Source organism: Nycticebus coucang, chromosome 20, assembly GCF_027406575.1.
Source record: "Nycticebus coucang isolate mNycCou1 chromosome 20, mNycCou1.pri, whole genome shotgun sequence".
Classification (NCBI taxonomy): Eukaryota; Metazoa; Chordata; class Mammalia; order Primates; family Lorisidae; genus Nycticebus; species Nycticebus coucang.
In genome coordinates, this window is record NC_069799.1 from 21100413 (window position 1) to 21115083 (window position 14671).

Below are 14671 nucleotides of genomic sequence, written 5' to 3' on the forward strand. Positions count from 1 at the left end.
AGTTATAAATTCCTTACCCCATTTCTCTGAAGCTGTACACCCTGTGAAGCCTGAGATTATAGGGCATGCCCCCCCTTCCTCAGAGATACGGGCCAGAGGGTTGACTTATGTTAACAACATGTTGTCAGAGGTGTATAGGTGCTCTGCCCTGAGGAGAAGACCCAGTCATTATACTGAGTAAACTGAGTGAATGCCTGAAGATATTTTTCCATTAACTCTGTTCCCCTGTGGCTACTTTCTTCTTTATGATTTTGTTTACACACCTGCCCAGAGATTAGTCAGTGTTTAGAAGAAGATGTTTACTGCAAAAGAGATTATGTTGATGTGGTAGCAGGATATTTCCTTTTTAGTTGATTTCAGATAGGTAAATTGAGGTAATGGTGAAACTAATAGATAATAGATTAAGTGTGTATGTGACTAGAAAGATATAAAATCAAACCCCTAAATAAAGATCTTTGCTACATACCATCTCATCTTGTGTAGTCTGTTTCTTGACTTAATAATTATAGGAGCGTGTTTACACCCACAGCAAAGCTGCAGTTCATTCGCGTCTCCAGTCACACAACACCCCACCACAAGGTTTGGGTTACAGCAATCCTCTTTGCCCACTGAGGAGAAGTTCCACACCCCAGAGTCCGGGCCCATATAACTTGATCTAAAGTCACTACTGCTGTTCCAGCATACCTCACTCCCTGTGAAACGTAGCTGCTTTCATTGGTGTAGAAGTCCACTGCTCCTGCCTCAGACCACGGCTCATCTGGGATGTCTGTTCGGATGCTCTATAGAGCCTCCAGGATATCAGGGCAGAAATGCAGGGGCTCTTCAAGGTTATCAGCAGGGAGGAAGGTGGCAGGGTTGAGTGCAGACATCTTCAAAAATTTTGTCCAGGAAGGTTTTGATAAGAGGGCCTGGTATTGGTTTATTCTAATATTTGACAGTCACCTATCAAGGGGGCTATGAAGCAGAGCCTCTATAGAATGGGGAAGGCTAAAATTTGGAGTTCCTGCACCAGTGTCAATTTTGAAGCCTCTCGCACTAAAAGGGCAGTTGTAGCTACGGCCCTTAGATAGTTTGGCCATCCAGCGGCAACTGGATCTATTTTCTTGGATAGATAGGCTACAGGCCTTTTCCATGGCCCAGGTTTTGGGTAGGACCCCCTTTGTGATTCCCCTGGTCTCTGACTGGTGTAGTTGGAAAGGCTTTCGGAGATTAGGGAGTGCGAGGTCAGGGGCACTTATTAAGGCCTGTTTCAAATGTTCAAAATGCTCAGCTTCCTCCTCTGCCCAGCATAGCTCACTATCTTTTCCCCCAGTGGCAGCATATAAAGGTTTCTCAATGTCTGCAAAACCGGGAATCCACAATTGGCAGTAGCCTACTGCTCCCAAGAATTCTCTAACATGCCGCTTAATCTTGGTTGGGGAATCTGTAGGATTGTTTAAATTCTGGTTTGGGACAGTGCCCGCCTTCCTTCCCTTAATTCGTTGTGGTCTGAGAGCATAGCTGTGCCTTTTTGGTAACGCAGGGTATAGAGAGTCATGAATAATTCATGGGTGGCACTCTGGCATACTGCCAGGTCTTTGGCTGCCAGGAACAGGTCATCCGCACACTGGAGGATAGTTACTTCTGGGTGCTGGCCCTAGAAGGCAAGGAGGTCTTGGTTTAAGGCTTCCTTGAACAGAGTGGGTGAATTTTTGAATCTTCAGGGGAACCTGGTCCCTGTTAACTGCCCCATGAAGTTTCACTCTGTGTCTGCTCATTTAAAAGCAAATATGGGTTGACTCACTATAGCCATCGGTAAACAGAAGAAGGTGTCGCGTCCTTTAAGTCCAAAACCATGTAGTATCCATGGTCTGGAGGAAGCAGGCTCAGGAGGGTATATGGGTTGGGCACAGTAGGGTATATGGTTTCCAACCCTTGTTTACTTCCCATAAATCCTGGACAGGTCTGAAGTCATTAGTTCCCAGTTTCTGGACTGGCATCAAGGGCATGTTCCAGGCTGACTGGCAGGGACTCAGGATCCCAGCATCTTTCAACCTTCTGATGTGAACCACAATGTCCTTCCTGGCCTTTAGAGAGATTGGATATTGTTTAACTCTTACTGGTTGGGCTGAGCTGAGGAGGCATATAAAGGTTTCTCAATGTCTGCATTGAGAAATGGGAGAGTGGTGGGCAGCCAATCCTGGGGGATTATTTTCTGCCCTGACTCTAGGAATTTTTTTCTATAGCTGCGTCTGGAGAGTATGTCCTGTAGGTGAGATCTCTCCACCCAGGAGGTGGTATTCTCCTGATAGAGGGTGAGTCAGAATAATTGAGGATGGACTTTGCAGAGGGGGGTTGATAGTTAATTTCACCTCCCCATATTCAGAAGAAATTGTGGCTTGTAGTTTTTGGAATAAGTCTCTCCCCATCAAGGGGTATGGACATTCTGGCAGCACCAGGAAGGAGTGGGTGACAGTTCCTTTTCCTAAATTAGTTATTCTAGTCTATGGGTATGATTCAGTCTACACTGTAGCTTTCTGTATGGTTGTTTGATAACTTTGAGAGTGGGCCTGCCACCTCCCTTAAGACAGAGAAGGTGCAGCCGGGCATTGTGGCAGGGGCCTGTATTCCCAGCTACTCAGGAGGCTGAGGCAAGAGAATTGCCTAAGCAGTGGAGTTGGAGGTTGCTGTGAGCTGAGACGCCACAGCACTCTACCAAGGGTGATAAAGTGATAAAAAAAAAAGAGAGAGAGAGAGAAGGTGGCTCCAGTGTACACAAGGAAGTCTACTGGTTGGCCCCCTATGTCCAAAGTTACCATGGGCTCCTGGGTGCCTAGTGGTATGGAGCCCAGGCCCCTTCATTCCAGTTTTAGAATGGGCGTCATAGAAGTCAGCTGGCTCCTCTTTTTCTTGGGATATTTATTTTTCTTTTCTTTCTTCTTCTTTTTTTTTTTTTTTTGGTAGAGACAGAGTTTCACTTTATTGCCCTCGGTAGAGTGCTGTGGCATCACCCAGCTCACAGCAGCCTCCAACTCCTGTGCTTAGGCGATTCTCCTGCCTCAGCCTCCCGAGTAGCTGGGACTACAGGTGCCTGCCACAATGCCCGGCTATTTTTTTGTGGCAGTTTGGCAGGTGCTGGATTTGAACCCACCACCCTCGGTATATGGGGCCGGCGCCCTGCTCACTGAGCCACAGGCACCGCCTGGGATATTTATTTTTTCAATGTCTGGTTTCTTGTAGTAGGCACACTGGTCTTACTTCAGTGGGATCCTGTCTCTCTTCCTCCATCCTTGCCCCTTCTCTTGTGTTCTTCCTCTTAAATCTTTGGTGTGATTCTAGTCCTGCAGGGCAGTGACTAGAAGCTGGGCTAGCTTCTTTGACTATCGGATGTCTGGGTCATCTCTGTTGTTAAACACTCATTGGGCTACCTCTACTAGCTCAGATAACAGCTTTCTCTCAAAACCCTCTATCTTTTGTAATTTTTTTGGATATCTGGGGCTGACTGGGAAACAAAGGTGATATTAATAGCCTGTCTGTTTCCCAGAGCCTGGTGGTCTATTGGAGTATAGAGGCGGTAAGCTTCTAGGACAGGTGTCCTCAAACTTTTTAAACAGGGGGCCAATTCACTGTCCCTCAAGGCCGGACTATAGTTTAAAAAAAAAAGCTATAAACAGATTCCTATGCACACTGCACATATCTTATTTTGAAGTAAAAAAAGAAAATGGGAACAATTATAATCACACCACCTCATGTGGCCCATGGGCCACAGTTTGAGGACTGCTGCTCTAGGAGGTACTCCAGGAATGCAGCTGGGCTCTCATCTGCCTTTTGAATTGTTTCTCTCACCTTTGATAGTTTAGTGGGTTTTCGAGCCACTGCCCATATGCTCCTGAGGAGAGCCTGGTGGTAATTGTTGACAGTCTTCTTACCTTCATTGGTGTTGGGGTCCCAGTCTGGGTGGTCATGGGGAAATAGGTTCTGGCAGGTGGGGTCCAAAGAGGTTTGTCCATCTGCATTGAGAACAAGATTTTGGACTTCCCTAACAATTCTGTTTCCCTCCTCACAAGTGAAAAGCAACTGCTGACAACCATCCCAAGTTGGTTGATGGATAAGGAAGATTGTCTCTAAGAGTGAAATTAACTGATATGGTTGCTCTGAGAAGGAAGGGTTCTGTAATTTCCAATTATACAAATCATTGGTAGAAAAGAGAACATACACCATAAGTGGTTGGATGTCTCTCCCTAAGGTAGGGCATGCGACCTAGCGCAAGGGTAATACTGGGGCTGAGGATGAAGTAGTGGACACGGGGGAATCTGACTTGGGATGGGGAAACTAGTAAGGATGTCCACTATGAGTATGCAGAGAACTATGCATTTGGCTCAAGTCAGTTATAGGGGCTTCCTCTGCTGACAGAAGTTGGGGATGGAGCGGTGGAGGAGGAAGGGGCTCTGTTATCAAATCTACAGCCTCTAGGTTCTTAGCGGGTTCAGGGAGTACAAGCTGAGCTGGTTCTTTTGCTCCCATCCCCTCCTTCCACACTCCCAACTTTACCCTACCTCACCCCTCCTGGCCCTTTTTCCATGTGGTTTGTGTGAGGAGAATATTTCTAGCATTTGAGCCTTTTGTACAGGCCTTAACATAGGATGGCCTTTCTATAATTGCATTGATCCAGACTTGAATATAAGGGATTTGATTGAGATGGCCTGGCTTCTCAAAGATTATTCTCTGGACCTGGTTGGCTAGCAGTAAATATGTGCCACCCCCTGGGGCCATCCCACTCCAAAAGTGGGCCACTCTCTCTCACAGAATTTCTGGAGATCAAAGGCATTGACCTGATACCCCTCCCGATGGGTTCTTTGCTGAAAGTCAAGAAAGTTCTTAAGGAAGCAGAAGAGGGGGGACTCAGCAAGTTTGGAAGCTCCCTGACCCATTTTTTAAACTATCCTATCTATAGGGGTACACTGAAAGTTTGTAATCTTTTGGCCGAGTATAGTATAAGCTTTTTTTATCAGAGGTTTTAAGAAAGCTACTGCTGCTAAATCTTGGAGAGAGGCTACTTGGGAGGTTAAGGCCTTGGATCTAAGACAGGGTAAGCAAGATACTCTATTTGGCCAGGGCCAGGTACAACAGATGGGTTCCTGGAACCAGGAGGGATAATAAAGAAAATAAAGGGCAGGACATTCCCAGTTGTTAGAACACCTTTCAAGTATTCCATGATAGGCTTTTTAAAGAAAGAATACTCCCCTTACTATATCTACAGGTTTAACAGAGTGGCATCTCCACAAGTCTCCTCTCTCTCTAAATCAGCAATTTAGATATATAGGAAAAGTATCAGGGTGACAGAAAAGTTAAACCAGTAGGTCAACAGGGTGTGAATTCTGGAGCCACTATGGGATGATCACATACTAGAAGTCAGACCTACTATTCTCACGTGGTTGATGACACCCAAGTTGACCACACTCTGGCCTGTGCCAGACGTAAGACCCATGTCCAGTTCAACCCCTAGCATGACAACATTCTTTATTATGCTGATCAGGAAAACAGCACTGTGTAGTAATTTTGCAGAAGAGGCAAGAGTCTGGATGGCACAAGCAACAGAAAGGTGCCTAATTTTGGGAGAAAAACCTTTCCCTAATTTTTGGGAAAATGATGGCCCCAGTGCAGGAGGGGCATTAAACTGAAAAGAAGATTAGGAAGGAGAAAAAGGAAACAGTCAGGATGTACAGCTAGCCAGAGAGCTACATTTTCTCCCAGAGTCTAAGTGGCAGGGGCAGTAGAAGCCAGCCCAACAGCCATAACAAGAACAATGCTGTTAGAGTAATGAATATAGGATAATAAGGGAAAAGATCTAAAAGTGGCTCTGAAAGCCTTGTACATTAAGAATCTGGTGCACAAGCTCACCAAATCTATCTGATCTCATAGCAGAGAGAAGAAGAAGGTCAGGTAAAAGAGCACCCTACCCCTTACTTTGACTAATAAAATGGAGGGTGACACAGAAGGCAGAGAAGAAAATAAAGAAAGAGCTCCGTTTCCTCTGGAGTGAATTCCAGCAAGGTTCTCTGATACACTAGATCAGTAACCCACGACATGATGTGTTCCACAGAACAAGAACCAGGGTGAGTCCACTCCTCTAAAAAGTATTTAAGGAAGAGGGCAAATTTCCAAGACAGATAGGAACCACAACCAAAACTCACAGAACTGAGGGATATGGACAAACACGTGCACTGAAAACACACACTGGCTTCCCAAGACCTTGTCTGCCCACATTCCCAAAGGAACAGAAGACCCGATCTTGGCATAGGCATGAAGTATAATTCTTGTTCCAGGTCAGAGGGCCCTATTAGGGTGGTGTGATTCACCGTTAAGCCATATGATCGGGTGTAGGATGGCATGGGGGGGGGGATCACCACACAGAAAAGACAGAACACAGGGGCAGAGACAAACAGTAAACCAAAAGGTCCAGAACTTGAGTTTTTTAAGAAACAACCCCCAGTTCCTGTGGCTGCATCCAGCCAAGGAGTGCTTTCCCAGACTCACTGGTGAACACACACTTGACGATTTCCTCAGAGAAGTTGTTTTAATTTTTAGTTTATATGGTGTGGATCGGGTCCTGACCTCACACCCAAGGCTGAGGGATTTCATGTCAGTGGCCACACCCTGGGTGAGAACTGATCCTGCACCAAACCACTCCTGTGGATCTTAGCCCTGGGCTGGTGCCTGGGGGAAAATCTCGCTGGGGCCTCCAAATGTTATAGGACAGGCTTGAGATATCAAGACCCAAAGCCAATCAATAAAATGCCAATAGGAAGTCTTATTAAAAAGCCCGATGGCCTGGCTGTCCTCTGGTATGTGTCAGTTTATATATGGTAGGCTGATGCAATATTGTCGTGAGCTTGCATGATCAGAAAATTGCTGAAGCAGGTATTGTTTAAACATTTACAGGGTGTACAGTAAAAATAATCACAGACAGACATTCAGTCGCATTGGTCTTAGTCATTTTTTCTAACAATATCTTTTTAACCGTCAGGTCTGGTTCAGCACTCCTCAGTTTGGTGCGGTTGTGCAGAGTAAATAGGAGAAGTGGGGGACCCCTTCTATAGCCCAGACTTCTTGGCTCTGCTTCCCTTTTTTTCCTTCTGCTTTTTTTAATATTCATTAAACAGTAAACAGTTTATTATAATTCTTACACACTTATCTTAAAATCACACCTAATGTCTAATGCTTTCTACTGTTTAGCATTTATTATTAATCTTTTGTTATCTATTTTACCTACTCTTAAACTATTATTAAGTATTAGTAAATTTCTTTAGCTATTGTTAAGTATTAGTAACCTCCCTAAACTTTTATATGCCCTCTCCCTCTCCCCTCTATTGATTGTGTTTTGCTGATCTAGCAAGCCAGTTTCACAAAAATTAAGGAGAAGGAGGGAGTGAAGCAAGAAATAGAGAAGACAAAGAGTGGGGTGAGAATGACAGGATTTTTTCGCATGTCACCATGATGTGTGTAGGAAACATCATAAGTCAAGTAAAAATAAATATGCCCAGGGGCATCTCTTTGCAAATCTTATCAAAGAGAAGCATGCATGTATGTCTGTTACATAAAATAAGAAAGGTCTCAGAACATACAGTCTCATGGCACAAGGACATAGGGGGCAAAGTGAAAGGTCCCACACTGATCTAATTTGGGACAATTATCTCCACAACATCCCTAGACTGTAGTGTATGGAATCATATCAAATACACAAAAGATCATCTTAGGAAAAATATCCTTTACATGTTCTGTTTGCCACAGTATCATTGTTATGACAATGGATAAAAAAGATTAAAGCTTTAATTCTTCTTTTCCTGATAGGTTAATTTTGAATATAGAGAAAATACAATTTTTTTAAAAGTTGACTTCAAGATGTCATGGAGGTACATGTGTTTTGGTTACATTGTTTGCTTTTCTAAACTTTTAAGTCCAAGGTATAGGTATGCCCTTCACTCAAAAATGTCTTATGTACCCAGGCCAAGTGCCTATTGTGTCAGAATTTATCCTTCCCTTTCCTCTTCTTACCCTCCTCCCACACAATTTTTTCCCCCACAGTTTTTTGGCCAAGGCCGGGTTTGAACCTGCCACCTCTGGTGTATGGGGCCGGCACCCAACTCCTCCACAGGTACTGCCCATCCCCCACACAAATTTTATTGTGTTTTCCTTAGTAAGAGCAAACAGGTGTTTATCAAATAGTTCCAATTTAATACTGAGCACAAGGAGTGCTTATTTTCCTGTTCTTCTGATACTCCTCTCAGAAGAACCATTTCCTATTCCATCCACTTTTTTACAAAATATACTGGATCACCAACTTTTTAAGGTTGAATAGTAGTCCATGTATACATATACCGTATTTAGTTCATCCATTCATGTAGTGATGAGCACTTGGGTTGTTTCCATATCCATGTGATTGTGAATTGTGCTGCTGTGAATATTTGAGTGCAAGTATGGTGGGTCTACATTCATTCCTTTGAGAAATCCCCATACTAGAGGGGGCTGGACTACACGATTAGGATTGGGGTGCCCAGGTTCGGAGCACCCAGTAAGCTGCTGGGTCGGGAGCAGTGCTCTTAGCTACTGGGGGCAAGGTGTGGGTGGGCTGAGAGCAACAGGGCATCGAGGTGGCCTGCTGCCCCTTCCCCCCACGCTCTTTGACCTTGGGAGCAGAAGCTTCCAGAAGCTCCTCAGGCTGGCACCTGCTGTGGAGACAGAGGCCTCTCCACGGACTAACATGGTGGGAGAGCAGTGGTGTCGGAGAGGATGAGAATGAAACTGGAGACCCGGAGTTTGAGTGTTCCCCAGAAAATGGAGGCTATGGTGGCGGCAGCCTCAGTACCGCGGAGCCTGGGCCTGAGGACACCGCCCAAGCCGAGGCGGCACAGAGCTACAGCCACGAGCAGCGTCGGGTGCAGCTGCCCTAGGTAAAGGCCCTGAAGAAACTGAAAGACCTGTTAGGAGGAGTTTTCAAATCCCCAGGAAGGGCAGAGAAAAGAAAGGTGGTGCCTCCCCTTCTCCTCTCACCTCTACATCTTTTCATTAGAATCTCTCTATCTCCTCTTCCCACACCCATCCGAGACAAGTAAACCCGCATGTGGCGCCAGCCGCCTCTCCTGTCACTGCTACGGAGCCCACTTGCTGTGCTTGGTGTGAGAGGAAAGCAGTGGAATCACGTTCTCTGCCTCCCCCTGTCCCCTTGGAAGTTGGAAGTAGCTCAGGTTTGAAGTTTGTCCCTAAGTCTGCAGCTTGCAGATAGGAAAGATGGTGCTCGGCACTCCTCCCTCCCAACTCCTGAAGTCAGTGAAGCTGATGTGTCCTCCTAAGGAAGCTTCTGAGAAGTCTCACTGTGGAAATGGCCCATGGCCATGGCTTCTGGGGCTTTCTCAAAGGGCACTACTTTCTGAGGATCACGAGTGGAAATTCTTTGCTGTGTCTACTTGATATTTGCTTGATGTCAGCATCTTTAATTATTTAGAAATCTCCGTTAGTAGAAGTGATCAATGCACACTGGTTATTTTCCATCACACTTCATTTCCATGAGATTTTTTCCCCTTCTCTTTGAAGCATTAGATTCAATAGGTCTCTCTCCAAACTTAGCTGTTTTTTTTTCTTGTATTTGAAAAGAATGGGAAGGTAGATTCTTGATGCAGTAATTTCCCTATAGAAAAAAAATGAGAAGTTAGCTTATGCACAACTTTAGAAGGTAGAACTTTAGATTTTATTATAAAAAACGTTCAGTCTTAGTTTTTGGAATCAAAATGAGAACAGTTGCATTATTTATGTTTACCTTTTGAAATCTTAATGCCATATTGTTATTTGGAGTCAGAATTTCTAATGGAGCACAAAATTAATATTGTTGAGTTATTAGAGTATTATTTTTGACTGTCCAGTAATTTTACATATTGTGGATTAAGATTTCCTTTTTGCACTACTGAGTTGTTTAGTTTTGGTTTATTTACCTTGGAAAATAATAGAAATTTTTCATTTTCATAGAGATTTTATTGAAATTTGAGTCTTAGTAAGACATAGAACCTTGGCTGAAGCTTGTGTTTCTTTCCAAATGCATAACCAGCATCATTGCACAGCTGGACTTGTAGCAGTAAGATAGATGTTTTGTTTTTGTTTGAATGACAAAGCCAAAGAAATAAATACAGATGTGAAAAAACATTTTGATAAAGATAAAGGTCACCTTTGTCCATGAATCTGAATATTTCTAGAAATATCTTTTAAATGAATTAATGTGCTGTTTTAGCGTTCCAAAATAGGCTTTTCAAAGGTCAAGATTGTCACTTCTTTTGGTGTATTTAGTTAAGATGTATGGTTGTAGTCTATACGAGAAAAGTTAGATGCCCAGCCTGAATCATCAATTGTTAGAGAATAAGTTGGAAGTACATTCAGATGGGCTCTGATGATGAAGTAGGAGGTTGAACTTTTTTTAGTTTATTTATTTTGTTCATTTATTTTTTGAGACAGAGTATCACTATGTGGCCCTCAGTAGAGTGCTATGGTGTCACAGCTCACAGCAACCTCAATCTCTTGGGCTTAAATGATTCTCTTGCCTTAGCCTCCAAAGTAGCTGGGACTACAGCCACCTGCCACAATGCCCATCCCTTTTTTTGTCACAGTTGTCATTGTTTAGCAGGCCCGAGCTGGGTTGGAACACACCAGCCTGGGTGTATATGGCTGGTGTCGTAACTAGTATGCTACAGACTGCAATCCTGAACTTTTCTTTAATTTATTTTTTCTATAACCTGGTAAATACCTTTTAAAGTCTATTTTCTTTTAGGATAAGAATATGAATAGATCACAGTATACTTTTGCCCTTTGTGAGGACCAGAAAATTGGCCTACAGACCCTTACAGTCAGTTGAAAATGTGAGAAGGCAGTAGGAGTTATGAGACGGCATTGTGTTGCTATTTTTTTTTAATTAGATAAAACTGGAAGGTCAAAGACACCCCCCCCCCGCCCCCAATTTGCACTTCCTTTCCATCTGCCCTTCAGCAACCCCTTCAGCACATAGGCCTTGCAGAAAGGCGCTGTTAAACAAACATATCCTGCAGAGACAGGGGATTAGCCCAGAGTACAACAGACCCTGGTGAAAGGGCATTCATATCCTTCATTCCCCTGGTAACTAACCCCTACCCTGTAAATCTAACCTTTCAAAGATCCTACCTGCATTTCTCCCCTCTCAACTGAAAAAAGGTGTTTAAAAACCCTTCCTCTGTGATGCCGGGTTGAGAATTTTTCACTGTGAACCTATCTCGGGTGGCCGGCCAATAATGGACAACATATGCAATTTGAACAGTGTGCAGGTGTTTTCCATAGAAGTTCACTGCCATTGGGTACAGCAAATCAAATCCAGAGTTTGCTGAGAAACACACCTCCGTTGAATACTAGTTAAATGTGTATCAGTGGACTTTTTCCATGTTTACAGAAAATGAGTAATTTTTCACTTACCTAAATACTTAACACACTGAGTGGCCACTGTTGAAATAATGAACTAGTAACTTAAACAAAATTTATAAAAATTAAGCAGGCAGCTATTTTTACCACCATAAACTTTATTTCCATGCTGAGAGAAGTTAGTGCTAGGAGATAGAATTTAAGAAAAATTCAGCTTTTTAAAATTATTTTTGAAAAAATTTTTCATCAGAAACAGTTCAGGTACTACTAGTTTCACAATTTATCCCAACTTCATCTTTTGAAAGGTTTGAAAGACAAAGGTATCTTTTATAGGATTTAACTAGGTATTATTAGTTATGATCATATGAGTCTTGTCCTGAGTATTAGATGATTTTCAGTAACCGGCTTGAACTTTTCACTATCTAGAGTTCTGTTGCATTCATATTTTAATGTGGTACATCTTTGGGACTATGCTTTTCCAGTGAAATTTAAAATTAGGATTGGACTATTTTTTTTTTATACCTTAAAATGTAAATACCTTGTGCCTATAGCTTGTTTCCTCAAAGATCTTAGTCTTGACAATAGTATGACATCCAAAATGCTGCCATTGTAATTGAGTAATATTGGCAAACTTATAAAGTGCTTATAGACATTGTTCTTTGCACTTCATATGTATTGACTGAATGAAGTCAATACATTCACGTGTATTGACTAAATATAAACAATATGTGGTAGGTACTATTTTACCTATCACAGAAGAAGAAACTGAAGTACTGAGAATTTAGTTAACTTGCTCAACATCACACAGCTAGTAAATGGTAGAGCTGGAATTTTAGCCTAGCTGTAGAGTATTTCTTACCACTCCTCAAACCCTATAGCAAGAGTTTTAGAAAAAATCAGAATTTAAGTTAATTGCTTTTGTTCTATCCAATTTGTTAAAGAAAAAAAAGGGGGGGAGTAGTTTCCCCTATTAGAGAAATATTCTGTATGTCTTTATCCTTGGACATTTTGAGAGTCAGAAACTATGTTCACTATCAACATTAATCCCAACAGATTAAATAACCTGATCATTTCATTAAAAAAAAAAAAAAGAAATCCCCATACTACTTTCCATTAAGGTTGAACTAGTTTGCAATCCCACCAACACTGCATGAATATTCTTAGCTCTCTGCATTCATGCCAGCATCTGTTTTTCTGGAACTTTATAATATGAACCATTATCATATGGGTTAGATGATATCTCAGTGTGATTTTGATTTTCACTTCCCTAATAATTAGAGATGTTGAGCATTTCTTCCTGTGTTTGTTTGCCATCTGCTTTTCTTACAGAGGCATCATTTTATCAGGCTTCAGGCTATACTACAAGGCTTTAGTAATCAAAACAGCATGATACTGATATAAAGCCTTTGGATATGAACAGAGAATAGACCTTTGGATCAGAACAGACAATCCAGATATGAAACCATCCTCACATGCCACGTGACCTATGTCAAAGCTAACAAAAACATACAATAGGGAAAAGAATCCCTATTCAATAAATGGTGCTAGGAGAACTTGATAACCAACATAAAATACTGCAAAAGGATCTGCACCTTTCACAGTGGATAAAAGAAAAACCTAAGTTATCAAACTATAAAAATTCTAGAAGAAAGTATAGAAAAAAAATCCTTATATTGACTGAGCTAGGGAAAAACTTATAAGGAGATCCAATGGCATTCATAGCAACATCAAAAATAAATAATTGACATCTGGTCAATTTAAAAAGTTTCTGCATAGCCAAATAGACAATAAACAAAACAGACAACCTACAGAATGAAAAAAGATATTTCCATGTTACACGTTCAATAGAGGTCTCATAACCAGAATCTACAAAGAACTCAAGCAAATCAATAAGTTCAAATGTTACCATTAATAATTGAGCAAGAGACTGGGTGCAGTGGCTCATGCTTGTAATTCCAACATTCTGGGAGGCTGAGAAGAGCAGACTGCTTGAGCTCAGGACTTGAATACCAGCCTGAGCAGGAGTAAGGCCATGTCTCTACTGAAAATAGAAAAGTTGGGCTGGAAACAGAGGTTCACTCCTGTAATCCTAGTATTCTGATAGGACAAGGTGGGTGGATCCCTTGAGTTCAGGAATTCAAGACCAGTATGAGCAAGAGAAAGATTCCATCTTTGATAAAAAAAGAAAAAAAACCCCAAAAACTAGCCAGGCTTTGTGGCAAGGTGCCTGTATTCCCAGCTACTTAGGAGGCTGAGGCAAGAGGATGTCTTGAGCCCAAGAGTTTGAAGTTGTGAGCTATGATGATGTTAGGGCACTCAATGCAGATTAAGAGTGAGACACTGTCTAAAAAAAAAAAAATGTTGGGTCAGTGACATGAATAGAAACTTTTATAAAGAAAATGCGATTATTGTGGGCGCCAGCTATATACACCCAGGGTGACCCGTTCAAACCTGGCTCAGGGCAACTAAACAATAAAGACAGCTGCAACAACAAGAAAAAAACAGCTGGATGTTGTGGTGGGTGTCTATAATCCCAGCTACTTGGGAGGCTGAGGCAACAGAATCACTTAAGCCCAAGAGTTGGCGGTTGCTGTAAGCTGTGACTCCCCAGCACTCCACTGAGGGAAACATTGTGAGACTCTATCTCAAAACAAACAAACAAAAAATGCAATTATTATTATTATTTTTTTTTTTTTTTGTAGCCCCAGAAGGAAGCCATGGTGCAAATGCATTGGAAGTGTGGATGATCACTGGTGCCAGTTGAGAAAATGTACTTCTTAATGGAAGAATAAGAACTGCATGCAGAGGCTATAATAGAATTAGAATACTGCTGTTTTGCAACTGTTAGCAAAATATATGTAATTAGGAAAATACTAATAAAGTAATGACAAGCAATTATATGAAAGTCACAGGCAGAGGTTCCCTGGACCCACTGATCACCCTTAATAAAATAAAAGTGGGAAAATCAGACATGCATCCAAATGTCTTTCTTTTCCTTCCTTCCTTCCTTCCTTCCTTCCTTCCTTCCTTCCTTCCTTCCTTCCTTCCTTCCTTCCTTCCTTCCTTCCTTCTTCTTTTTTTCTTTTTTTTGACAGAGTCTCACTCAGTCAACCTGTTGGATGAGTAACCTGGCATCACAACTCACAGTAATTTCAAACTTCTAGGTTCAAGTGAGTCTCCTGCCTCAGTCTCCTAAGTTGCTGAGACTACAGATTCCCAACATATTACCTGGCTAATTTTTTCTGTTCTTAATAGAAACAGG

General features: G+C 42.2%; 1 long non-coding RNA gene across 1 annotated transcript in view; it reads left to right on the forward strand.

Moving 5' to 3' along the window:
• The window catches only part of LOC128572888 (uncharacterized), a 59485-nt gene extending 45106 nt beyond the window's left edge, over positions 1 to 14379 (forward strand). The window contains exon 3 of the long non-coding RNA XR_008376268.1: positions 14112 to 14379. This is a non-coding gene — a long non-coding RNA (uncharacterized LOC128572888). The remainder of the gene's footprint in view (positions 1 to 14111) is intronic.
• Positions 14380 to 14671: the final 292 nt, after the last annotated feature.